Consider the following 13,708-nt stretch of genomic DNA (forward strand, 5'->3'; position numbering starts at 1 on the left):
CAATCCAGTATTCTTGCCTGGAAAATCCCAAGGACAGGGGAGCGTGGAAGATTACAATCCACGGGGTCACAAAGAGTTGGACATGGCTTAGGGACTAAACTACCACCACCACAGAGTTTCTTAGTAGAAAAGCTGTTAATAGAACCCAGACTTTGCCCCAAAGTGCATATTCTTTCTACCACAACATTCTGGGCAGGTTTGGAGCTTGGGAAAATTCACATCTCAGGCTGTTAATTTTGGTCCCCTAGAAGTAAGACCATCCTCAGCAGATGTGTATAAGGCTGGATACCTGACGGCTGGTTATTTTCAGTGGATTCTCACATCAAGCCCTTTCTCCTTCCCGGTATTCTGAACTCCAGAGATCATTTCCAGATGATCTTTCTGGGTCATAAATAAGCTTTTACAAAGTGATCCTATTCCCTTCCCTGTAATTTCTGTCTTCAAACCTCCCAGGTAACCCGGAAGGCATAGAGTCGTTTAACTTTTATTACTTTATAAAGTTTTCTACTCTAGCACACATGTGCTCTTCAGTTATTCAACAACTGCTTCATGATAATCGTGATGAAAGGCCTGGTTCAAAATTCAGTTGATACAATTAGAATTACTTTATATTCTTATACTATTACATGCTAAACAATTTTGCCTACTTCTTCAAAACTTATTCCACTTTCCATAAGCTGTGGTACGACTTAACCATTTGTTACCTCACAATTTCTAGTTATCAGCACAAAGGAAGGCTCCTCCTTGAGGGCAAAAAACATTATCTGTTATTTTGTTTTTAATATCCTACTCACCTGTGGTTGTATACCATCTTTATTTTTTAATAAGGCTTATATTTTTGTTTCTTGATTTTTTTCTTTATCTTTTCAATAAATGTTTTTTCTTTTTTGATCAATTTGCCTTGCTTTTTATTTTTCTATTTTATTAATTTCTGTTTTTATTTTCAAGGAATTAACATAATTTTGTGCAGTTTCTTCTAAGTTTCTTGGTTTGTATGTTGTTTTGCAATAAATACATTGAAGATTGTAAAGCTTTTTTATACTCTCCTGATTTTACGTAGGATTTTTGTTTTTCTTCTGTTTCTAAAGAGTTTGTAGTTTCCCATTTGTGCTTCCCTTTAATCTAGGTTTAACACATTCTTAAATTTTTAATTGTGCTATATCAACCAAGGGGAAATGTGCTGTTTATAATCTCTGCCACTTAAAATGTGTCCATCTGGAGAAAACAGTGTTGACAATGGATAACCAGCAAGGACCTATTATATAGCACATGAATCTCTGCTCATTGTTATATGGCAGCTTGAATAGGAGAGGAGATTGGGGGAGAATGGATACATGTACATGTATGTCTCTTTGCTGTTCACCTGAAATTATCACAACAATGTTAACTGGCTATACTCCAATGCAAAATAAAAAGCTTAAAAAAATAAATGAAAAAGAAAAAAGAAAAGGGTGGATCTTTATTTGTGATCTAGTTAAGTTTTGAGAATGTTCTGTTTGTATTTAAAAAAAAAAACATTCTCCATTTGGGGGGGTGCAAAGATATGTGTGGTTATATTACATACATCATTTAAAATGATTTTTAATGGTATAGATGCTTCTGCAAGAGATACCAGTTTCTCCCCACCCACAGTTCAAATAATTGCAAGGTCTCATTGCCATTTCAAAAACCTTCGACAGAAAAAGAGAGACTTGTTTCTACATTTCCACAAATGTACAGTCACAGGGAGGATGCGGGGAAGCTGTCAGAATTTGATAAGAAAACTAAACAATAAATAATAAGACCTAAAAGCGAGTGTAAATAGTATTGATCCCACCACAAAATGGCTTGGTGACCTTAGACAAGTCACTCCTCAAGGTTTCTATTTTCTTATCTCTCAATGGGAATGGTCACACCTGTGCTCCCAACTTGATGAGGTTTGTCAGGAGAAGCCAAGAGGTAAGAAATATGAACATAAAGTAATAAATAAAAAATATTAGCAGAGGTTGCTAATATTTCGATACAAGATAGAAGATAACAAAATGTAAAACGGCCAACACAGACTCCAAGGTGCTCATTTTCTATTGGTTCCCTTCCCTGGCCCCAACACCTTCAGGTTCCTTTGAGGACACCTTCCTCCTGCCTGGAGAAACCCCCGCCCAATTGTGTGAGTCTCTCTGTTCGTTGCAAAGGCAGGCAGCTTGGAACCTACTGGAAGCGCTTTGTGGAAGGAGCAGAAACCTGCCCGCAGCTAAAATTCGCGCTTCAGCACAATGAGACCGAGCAAGTACGGTGTCTCTTCCTTAGGCTGTGGGGGTTGACTGGCAGCTGTTGCCCAAAGACTCGTCAATCAAAGGACGCTTTCGCCCCGGACTCCCCCAGGTCTTGGGCATAGTCTCAGCTACGGAGATATTTGGGCTGGAAGCTTCAAGGGCCTCTGAGATCTCATCCAGCAATCGCGGCATTCTGTCTAAGCACTATGGTGTTCGGCATGAGGGTTATCAGGGAAGATGCTCCTCACGGTCCCGCGCCTCCTGGGGAAGATAATTGAGCGCCGAGAGCACGAGCGCTGGGTTCGGTGGTGCCGGAGCCGCGGCAGCCTGTGCGGTGTGTGTGGGCACCCAGCCTCCTCCAAGCCCTCTCTCCCCAAACTGCCTTCCTGCCGCAGTCCGGGCCCAAATTAATTCTCTTCCCTGGGCACGATCCTTCCGTTTCCCGATGGGATCCAGCCTTTCAACCATTAACCTCCCAGCTACGGGGAGGAGGGGACGTGCAGGATGGACGGAGTGAAGGGTGGGAGGCATTTTGCACGTTCAGAGGCACCAAAATTAACTGCCAAAGCTAAAAGAGTCTGCTTTCTTCCGTTTCTGACAGACGAATGCAGTGGGATGCCTGCTGGGCCGACTGCCGCCCCGGCCCGGAGCCCTGGGTTCACTTCGCAGCCTGCTGCCGAGTTTCAGACCGCAGTACTCAGCATCCACCCGGCTTTGCCCCCTTGCCGAAGTCTGCAGATCGATAGATGCCGGGCGTAGGCTTTTCCCTAGGCTAAAGCCCCTAAGCTCCCACCTTCACCTTCTATTTATTTGCCCGCTCCCACCACTACCATCGAAGTACGTGCCCCTCTGGTAGTGCTGGCGCTGAAACCCGAGCGAGGGAAAGGGCGCCTCCCCATCCCCTCCTCCCCATCCCCGCCGCGACTCGGGGTTTTACTGCGGCAGCCGGAGGTGACAGCTACGCCTGAGCCTCCTCCGTTGCTCTCAGAGCCCCGGCTTCCCCAGCCTCCGGAAAGCGCCTCCTTCTGAGAGGCTGGCCCTAGAGAAGTGCTAACGTGCTGCAGGAAACCAAATTTAAAAATGTAGAAGTCGCTGGGCTACATTCCTCCGAGGACGAGCCTGATCGCCCAGGACCGAGAGTGGCAGCGTGTGGGAAGTTGGGACCGTAGGCAAGGGGGGAGGGGAGTGGTGCAGCCGGCATTCCCTCTGAAAGGAGTCGCTGGGAGCAGCGACCGGTTGGACACAAGTTTGCCTGGGAGTGTTTTCCTTTCGTCAATAATTAATCACCGGAATCAGGCTGACAGAATTGGAGTTTTAGCAATAGTGCAGAGGGCGGGGCCGAACACCTAACTCCCGGAGCTTTGAGGTGCCCAGCGCAGTAGGAAGCTCGCAGCAGTTGGGGAGGAGCCAAAGCGCTGGTGCTCACCTAAGCCGCAGGAGATATACCCAACCCAACCAGGAGGTAAGCATCTTCCAAATACATGCTTGAACGGTAACGTAGCTTTTAAAGGATAGAATTCCTGTCTTTAGAAGGAATAATAATACCAAGCCATAAAGCAATGTACCAGCTTATTATTTAACTGCACTAAAAATTTTAAGAATTGAATGGGTTTTTCCATTTGCCTTTAACTATGTTAGAAACTAAGATGTTTCAGTCAACAGAAGCCAAACTTTACTACTGAAACTTTCCCAGCCAAAAGAAGAGAAAATTACTTTGTTAATTACTTTTGTTTTTTATCTTTGTATAATGCAGTAATATAATTCAGAGAAATGTCATTGGGTTTTGCTTGATTTCATTCTTAAATATTTTGTTTATCTTGTTTTATGTTTTTATACAATACTTTTTGCCCATAAGCTACTTGAGGCAATAATACACACAAGTCAATTGCCCCCAAAGTAAAGAATTTCCAACAAGGGATACATTTTAACATTTTATCATGATTATTAAACTGTATTGCTGTTTGTTTTAGTGGACAAGTCTTGTCCGACTCTTTTGCAACCCCCTGGACTGTAGCCCACCAGGCTCCTCTGTCCATGGGATTTTTCCAGGCAAGAATGCTGGAGTAGGTTGCCACTTCCATCTCCAATTAAGCAGTATGTATTTTCTTTTCTTTTCTTTTTTTTTTTTTTTTGTCTTTTAAAGGGTTTTATTCTTTTTTTAATTTTATTTTTACTTTATTTTACTTTACAATACTGTATTGGTTTTGCCATACATTGACATGAATCCACCACGGGTGTATACAAGCTCCCAATTCTGAATCCCCCTCCCACCTCCCACCCCATATCATCTCTCTGAGATGATGAAGTGACCACTTATAAGTAACTAGACTTTTAAACCCAAGGAGAAAAGTACATATAGATAACTTTGACAAGGGGGTGAGGGTATGGCATAATGAATGGATGGAAAAGAGTTTAGATATGAGCAGAGATTCTAGATCTGTGTCAACTAAAATGACATTCAACTGATTGGCAATTAACATATGAACCCAGCCCTTGATCAAATAAAGAATTTGAAGAATTATTAACTTTAAATTTTAGCCCTAAAACTACAAATAAATGCACCAAGAAAGTTGGGGCAGTTGTTTTCCTATATGACTTTGTGGTCTGGTCGTTCTTTTGAATTAAATAAATGTTAAGAAATGAATGATTATTTTTGCTTGTGAGTTCTATAGATTAGTGTGTAAAATTAATGAAGTTTTAATAACTTAATTTTCACTTCTGAATTATTCCTATACTTTTTAAAAGACATCTTTTTATTGTTTTTTTTTAATTGGTTTTTATTGGAGGATAGTTGCTTTACAATGTTGTGTTAGTTTCTGTTGGAGAGCAAAGTGAATCAGCTATAACTCCTCTTTTTTGGATTTCCTTCCCATTTAGGTCCCCACAGAGCACTGAGTAGAGTTCCCTATGCTACCTGTGTTATCTATTTTATAAGTTGTTGTTTAGTTGCTCAGTCGTGTCTGATTCTTTGCTATCCCATATACTGCAACCCACCAGGCCCCTCTGTCCATAGGATTTCCAAGGCAAGAAGTAGTGTATATATGTCAGTCCCAATCTCTGGATTCATCCAATCCCCCTCTTCTACCCCTGGAATCCATAAGTCTATAAAACAGGCATCATTTTGATGATTGTTTCAATGGCTATTGATGGTTTTACACATCGATTACTAGAGCAACAGCAAACATGTGAAATGTACTATCACCCTCATTACCCAAAGATTTCTATACAACTATTTGATAACAACAAACTAACAATGGTTTGCCAGCCAAATTCATGGGCATTCTAGAAATGTAGTGGATATAAAATTGAAAGTCAACCAATCCTCAACTTCAATTAGCTTTCTTAATCCACTGTTTGTAAATTTGCAAATACGTAAAAACTGTCCTTTGTAATTCTATATCTACTGGGCTTTTATGTCAGCATAAACTATTTTACTACCAAGTATACAAGATGGAAAATCTTCATTAAAAAGTATCCAGATGGGACTCAACTTCCAGTATGGTGGTATGAGGAACTCTGTGAACCTACCCTCTCTAGCAAAACAACAATAACTTTAAAATTACTGTTGAAAATTGTACATAAACAACTATTTGGTCTCTAGAAATTGTCCTGAGGAAATAAAACAAATGAAGAAAACTTTGTTAAAGACAATCTGTTAAGTTTCAGTAAGAACAGCAAGAGCTTGGATTCTGAGCTACAACCCACTTCCTTCACCAACTCCACCTGGACATGATGGTGCTCTACTCTGAGGGGGAGTGCAGCCAAGAACACTGGGCTCACTTTCAACCTAGATCACAGTTGAGGGCTATGTTATGTCCCAAGAAAATAGGCCACCAGCATCTCATCCACCACCAGGGTTGCAGAAGCTCTATTTTAGTTAAGAGCAAGTGAACGGTCTGAGGCTCTCTTCTTCCAACCATCCCCCATTCTTAAGGCAAAAGAGAAAAAACTCAACAACTAAAATAGAACTAACGCATTTTACAATGGGCAAGGGACTTCAGGCATTTCTCTAAAGAAGGTGGGTAAACAACCAATCAACAAATGAAGAGGTGCTTACCATCATTAGGGAAATAAATATCAAAAACACATGATACCACTTTATACCGACCAAAAAGACTCTAATCAAAAAGAAAGATAATAACAATTGTTGGAGAGGGAGTGGAGAAATTAGAACCAGCATATATTGCTGGTGGGAATATAAAATGAGTGAGTTGCTGTGGAAGATAGGTTGTGAATTCCTCAAAAAACTGAAATTTGCCATTATAGTCTAGCCATATAACTCATATAATTTCACTAAGTATTATCCAAGAGAATTGAAAATCTAGGTCCATGTAAGAACTTGTGCACTGATGTTCACTTCAGCATTACTTATAATACACAAAAAGAGACCATAACTAAAGTATCCATTGACTGGTGAATGGATAGATAAAATGTGATATGGAACGGAATAATGGAATCTTATTCAGAAATGAAAAGGAAAAGATATGTACCACAACATGGATGAACATCTAAGACTATACTAAGTGAAAGACCATATATTGTATAATTCCATCTATATAATATGTCCACAACAGGCAAACCTAGAGACAGAAAGTAGATTTTTTGTGTGTGTGGTTAAGTATGACTGAAGGAGGGGAGGGGTGAAGTTGAGCAGGAATGGGGAGTTACTGCTAAAGGGTACAAGGTGTCTTTATGGGCTAACAAAAATGGTCTAAAACTGATTAGTAATGGCTGCATAACTGTGAGTATACTAAAAACCACTGAACTGTGTGCTTTGGGTGAACTGTATCATGTTTTAATTATATCTCTTTATTGAGCTGTTTTTAATAAATTATACAAGGTATTAAAAGAATATATAGGTTCAGAATTTGGAGTTCATGAATCTTCATGTACCACCAGACCAATAGTTTACATGAACCTCTTTCCTAAGGGCCACATTGAAATAGATGAAATAATTGAGTGATACACGTGATACAAATCTGATTTTCAGCCTTGGAGAAGGAAATGGCAACCCACTCCAGTGTTCTTGCCTGGAGAATCCCAGGGTCGGGGGAGCCTGGTGGACTGCTGTCTGTGGGATCACAGAGAGTCAGACACGACTGAAGTGACTTAGCAGCAGCAGCAGCAACACGCCTGCCCAAGCTTTTCTCTGTTTTGAAATGTCAAATGTCTTTAATGCAGTCCTATAGAGAACTGGTTTGCAATACCCTAACTTTTTTAACTCATGCACTCATTAGATTAATACAAGTTCAGTGAGACCAGTCCTTCTTCCTGTTTCTAGATAAATCTAGTCCTTTATCAGTTCTTCAGGCCAGTTGTTGAGAGAAGCCACAGTAGGTGAGAGAAGGAAGGAGGGTACCTGAATCTCAGCCCAAGTGTACTTGTCTGCCACTTAGACAACCCCAGTTTCACTTACACTAGAATGGCTCAGAAGTAGAAGTCTTCAGGAGAAAGGAAGAGCTGGAGCAGCCACGATAGTACTCAGAGCACACTGACATGTCACTGCTAGGAAGCATCTCTAGTGGTTTTAACAATCTCAAATATAGAAGATTCCAATAATTAATATTCTCCTCTACTCAACTTCTATATTTTGAGTTTCTATAAACTACCTGATCCTGTACTAAAAGCCATAGAATTGAGATAATGTTTTGTTTAAAAATGGAAAGATAAAATTAGTGAGTCTGAGTTTCAGAGGGGTAGTCGCTAACACCTGAACTTGTTGCCAGGAACAGGTATGAGCACACTGAGCCAAAGCATACCCTTAGCTTTAGGGATTCAAGCAAATCCACCTGCATCAGGAAACCTCAGGATTTTCCATTCTCACCAGGTCAAGCTTATCCTTCCATATATCTGTTTAGAAGAGCATACCATGCTGATGAAAATGGGTTCCACGCAATTTTTGACCATTGAAGGTTTTATAGAGATCATATTGTCATGTTTTGTCAGATTTCTATAAAATAGTTTTAAATGTCCAACCAAATGTCTATAAATTAAATCCATGAAAAATCTGATTGTAGTTATTATTTATTAATATTGCTTTGATCAGGATTAATGATTCTTTTATTCAGCATATTTATGGTGCATCTACTCTGTACCAGGACAATTCTAGGCCCTGGATGAGTAATAAAACAGACAAAATTCCTACTCTTAAGAAACTTAACATTCCAGAGGTGCTGTCATATAAATATGTAATTTTAAGTGAATTATACAGTGCATGAGTAGGAGATAAGGGCTCTGGAGAAAAATTAAACAGGGAAGGGAACAAGTTACAATTTTAAACTGTGGCATCAGGCTAGGAAGTACAGTTATGTAATTAGATAATATAAAGATCATGTATGGGATGGGCCATGAGGATTACCTGCTCCAAGTTAATTTTTTTCCCCCGGGAGCTTCATTTCCCCTTCCTGTCAGCATTGTTTTATTACCTTGAATTTACTGCTGTTTCACCAAAGAAAATATTACATTAGCCCTAACATTCCAAGCAAGCACAAGGAAGACAGAACTTCTTGCCTTTTTTAAAGAACTACAACCCAAATAAACACCGCCTTATGACAACAAAAATTCTTGTTAAGGAAAATCATTAGCCTGGTCTTTCAGTTTCTCCTGGCCTTTCTCTCTTGCTGTGCCCTGGATTCTTTTTTTTTTTTGGTCACCCTGCTTTTTTTTTTTTAATTTTTATTTTTACCTTATTTTACTTTACAATACTGTATTGGTTCTTATAGTCTGTAAGAGGATTGTGTGGTCAATGATTAAGAACCACTTTCCCAAAGTTAACACCTTTTGAAAGAGTGAAGAGACTACGGGAGAATTTGAGTGGAAGAAAAATTCCAGGCCTCTCTGGAAAGGTGAAAGGAGAAGGATCTTTCAGAACTACAGAACATAGGAACCCCACTGATCAACTGGAGAAAAGGGAAAAAGCAACCTGCTTTTCCAGACCAACCCACAGTCTCTCCTCAGGATTAAAGATACCTGAGATATCTGATATTTGATACTTAAAAGATACCTGAGAACACACTGTTCTAGTAAAATATAATGGGTGTGGCAGCTCGCCTGAAATAGGACTTTTAGAAAATGGCTTAAAAGGGATCAGGGACTTGATTATTTTTTTAAGTCAAAAGGGAACATTTATTTTAGGCTTGGATGAGAAGTGTTTAAGAGTCAAGTTAGAAATAAATCAAAAACCTCCTGTTGTAATGGAGTTGTTATGGAGCTTTAGAAGTCTCATTTATTTAGTAAATATATTTTAATTGAGCAGCCACCATGTGTCAAGTACTGGGGGAACAACACAGGCCTTGCTTCAAAGACCTTTCTTTCTGGTTCCCTTATATGCCCTTTGTTACAAAGTAGTCAGAGCACACAATGATGAGGACAAGAACTTTTTGACCTGCCTTTCCTGACACTGGCTCCTAGTTTAGATTAGAGCCTCCTTCCATGCCCCAGAGTACCCTCCACTTCCCTGTCTTAGCACCTATCTCAGTGCATGGGATGCCTGTGTAACTGTCTCTCCTCCTCTCTAAAAAGTGGTCTGAAGAGAGTATGTCAGTGTTATTCACAGTTTATATATCCCTAGTACATGCTTACTGAATATCTGTCTAGATGGACGGATGGATGGATGATTTACCAGAGGTCTCTGCCAAGAGAGGCAGTCTGGAAGAATAGTAATTAAGAGTGTGTTCTCAACATTAACTGTGAGACTTTGGGTCAATATTTAAGTTTCTCAGTGCCTCAGTTTCCTCATTTGTAAAATGGGTATAGAAATAGTACCTCTGCTACAGTGTTGTTTAAGTGAACTAAGGTAATACATATAAAATTCTGAGACATAAGTTGCTCAATAAATATCCACTATTATTACCAGTACAGAATGGTGGTTTCCTTGGTGACCATTGGCTATCCAAATATCACATCCCTGCCCTTTTGGCTCCATTATAAGCTCAAAGGATGTCCATTAGGGCTAAAGTTATCACTCTGGGTTCAAGATCTCAGAAAAGATTAAAAGGAGAATTTGGAAATGAATATAAGTAGAAATTGAACAAGAAAATTAAAAAAGGGAAAGTGCTCAAGATGGCATGTCCAAAGCAATTTTTCTGGGGCAGTAATACCTCTGCTTCTCTCACATCCACCAGCCAACATGCCAGTTCATCTCTGTTCTAGAACATACTTGTGCCTCATAGGATGTCATGCCCAATAAATATCAGTAAGTGTTTACTGATGCAGAAGAAGAAAGAAAAGGGGGAAAAATTTTTATTTGAAGTCAAGACTTATCTAAACCTAAGAGTGTTATATAATCGTTTTTGTTTCTTTTGAAAGTTTAATAATCTTTTTTGCGTGAGATCTGTAGTCAGGATTATCTTGGTACTTCTTCAAATACTGTGTTTATTACCTTCTAAATAAGGTGAAATGCCAACTTGTAACTGTCTGTGGAAACCTAGTAATTTTAATGTTTCCCTCTACTGCTATTAAAGAGAATTCTTTTGGCCTCTTCCCCAATCATAGGGGAAATCTCTCTCTCTCTCTCTTTTTTTTTTTTATCTTCTCCTAAGAGCAAACTGATTCTCCTTTATTAACTCATCCATTTAAGAGTAATTTTTAAGTAAAACTAGCTTAGAGTCATTTTATGGATAGAAAAAAATTAGAGTAAGAATTTGTAACAAACCCTGATACTTCAATTACCAACTCTTTATTCCTTGAGGCTGCAGATATTTTACTCCATAAGGGAAAGCTTGGTCATTAAATTTTTAATAGGATATCTTATTGCCTAAAACTTTAAACAAAGGAAAAATCAATCAGGTTGGCCTAGTTCTGATCTTGATGGGCAGGAAAATCATGTTATAATTCAGGACAAAAAAGTGGTTCTACAGGTTTCCTCCAGTTAGGAAACCCTGATGCAAATGTAAAATAAATGATATGGTACCCCTCCCCATGACGTACAGGGTGAATTCTTTCTCCCAGACTCATGAGAGTCACCATTTTACCCAGTTACATCATTTGTGCTTTATGAGTTCAAAAGAGTCACCTAAAAGGACTCTCTTGGGAGAAACAATAAAATGCATGTAGAAAATAAGAGGAACAAATAATATTCTGATAAAAGTTACCATCTTTGAGCCATTATTAAAACCAGGCTCCATTAAGTATCATTTACCAACATTGTGTAATCTTCACAACAACACAGAAATAACTAATCATCTCTGTGTTACCAACACTTAACTGATGTTTATAGAGGTTAATCAATATCCTGAATATCACATGACAGCAAACTCCAGTTTGCCAATTTCAAAATCCATATTCTCTTATTATGGAAAAAAATTAATGAAGCAAATCATTCTCCAATGGGATATTGAATTCTGTTATGGAAATAGCACCTTAGATTTGATGAGAGCTTAGTGATCTCTTCTTCAACCCTTCCTCCTGATTCTTAGCAACCCCCAGAAGGTATTATCCAGATTCTGTGAACAGTTCCCTAATGGAATTCTCACTACTTCAATCAGCTAGCCCTTTCCCCTTTAGATTACTCTTACTGTTTAAAGTTTTTCTTGAGTTTTTGTTTTTGTCTTTGGCCATGTCACACAGCTTATGGTATCTTAGTTCCCCAACCACGGATTGAACCCAGGCCGCCACAGTGAAAGGGCTGAGTCCTAACCACTGGACCACCAGGGAATTCCCCAGTTTTTCTGAGATTAACCTCTGAAAACAATAAAACAATTCCAAACCTTTCCCTCCATTATAGCTTATAACACCATTTAAAGTCTCTTAGATCTTTTAAGACTTCCATAATACGTTCCTTCCCCTCAAATCCTCTTGCAACCTTTCCTGTTGGAAGCCTTCCAGATTTTCTCCATCTGGCTTCCTGAGGACATGGTCAGCTTCCTGGAGTGACTGTTTTCATCAGATGGAAGAAGGATGCTAACCAAAGCCAAGAGCTGTGGCCCCCTTTTCTTATCTGTGGCACAACAATTCTATAAATATAAAGAATATTGGTGCTATGGTCTGAATTTTTCCCCTCAAAATTCATATGTCAAATCCTGACCCCCATAGGAGATAGTATTAGGAGGTGGGTCCTTTGAGAGGTGCTTTAGTTGTGAGAATGGGATCTTCATGATGATATTAGTGTTCTTTGGGCTCTGGAGTGATCCCTTGTCCCTTTGACCAGCCAGAAGGTAGCAACTAGGAATAGAAAGAAGACTTGGCCAGAACACAACCACACTGGTGCCTTGATCTTAGACTTCCTAGTCTCCAGAACCATGAGAAATGAATTTCTGTTATTTATAAGTCACCTAGTCTATGGTATTTTGTTATAATAAATCAAACAGACTAATTCAATTGGATCACTTCTTTGTAAACCATTTCACGACACTATTGGTTCATAATGAACTTGAAGTCAAATAAAATTCCTTAGTCTTTATTATTTGAATTAATTGTGGTCCACATTTTCCCCTATCTTATCCTTGGACAATTAACTTTTTGAACTGAAGAACAAGACTTTGTATTTTTCTCAAAGTTTTACCCTTGGTCATTCTTGGGACTCTGTAATCAACTAAGTCTTTTATAACTCCATCCCATAACTCTTATTCATCTGCAAATTTGACCACCTATACTTTCTCTGGGCTGGATGAAGTCTGGAATCAAGACTACATGGAAAAATATCAATAACCTCAGATATGTAGATGACACCACCCTTATGGCAGAAAGCAAAGAACTAAAGAGCCTCTTGATGAAAGTGAAAGAGGAGAGCGAAGAAGTTGGCTTAAGCTCAACGTTCAGAAAACTAAGATCATGGCATCCAGTCCCGTCACTTCGTGGCAAATAGATGGGGAAACAGTGGGAGACTTCATTTTTGGGGGCTCCAAACTCACTGCAGATGGCGACTGCAGCCATGAAATTAAAAGACGCTTACTCCTTGGAAGGAAAGTTATGACCAACCCAGACAACATATTAAAAAGCAGAGACATTACTTTGCCAGCAAAGGTATGACTACTGGTTTTTCCAGTAGTCATGTATGGAGGTGAGAGTTGGACTATAAAGAAAGCTGAGTGCCAAAGAATTGATGCTTTTGAACTGTGGTGTTGGAGAAGACTCTTGAGAATCTCTTGGACTGCAAGGAGATCCAACCAGTCCACCCTAAAGGAGATCAGTCCTGAATATTCATTGGAAGGACTGATGTTGAAGCTGAAACTCCAATCCTTTGGCAACCTGATGTGAAGAACTGACTCAGTGGAAAAGACCCTGATGCTGGGAAAGATTGAGGGTGGGAGGAGAAGGGGATGACAGAGGGTGAGGTGGTTGGATGTATCACCGACACAATAGACATGAGTTTGAGTAAACTCCGGGAGTTGGTGATAGACAGGGAGGCCTGGCATGCTGTAGTCCATGGGGTCACAAAGAGTCGGACATGACTGAAGTGATACTTTCCCTGACATAATTCAGATGGACAAAAATGCTACCATGGTCAGGACAAGATG

Source organism: Capricornis sumatraensis, chromosome 1 (assembly GCF_032405125.1).
Source record: "Capricornis sumatraensis isolate serow.1 chromosome 1, serow.2, whole genome shotgun sequence".
Taxonomy (NCBI): Eukaryota; Metazoa; Chordata; class Mammalia; order Artiodactyla; family Bovidae; genus Capricornis; species Capricornis sumatraensis.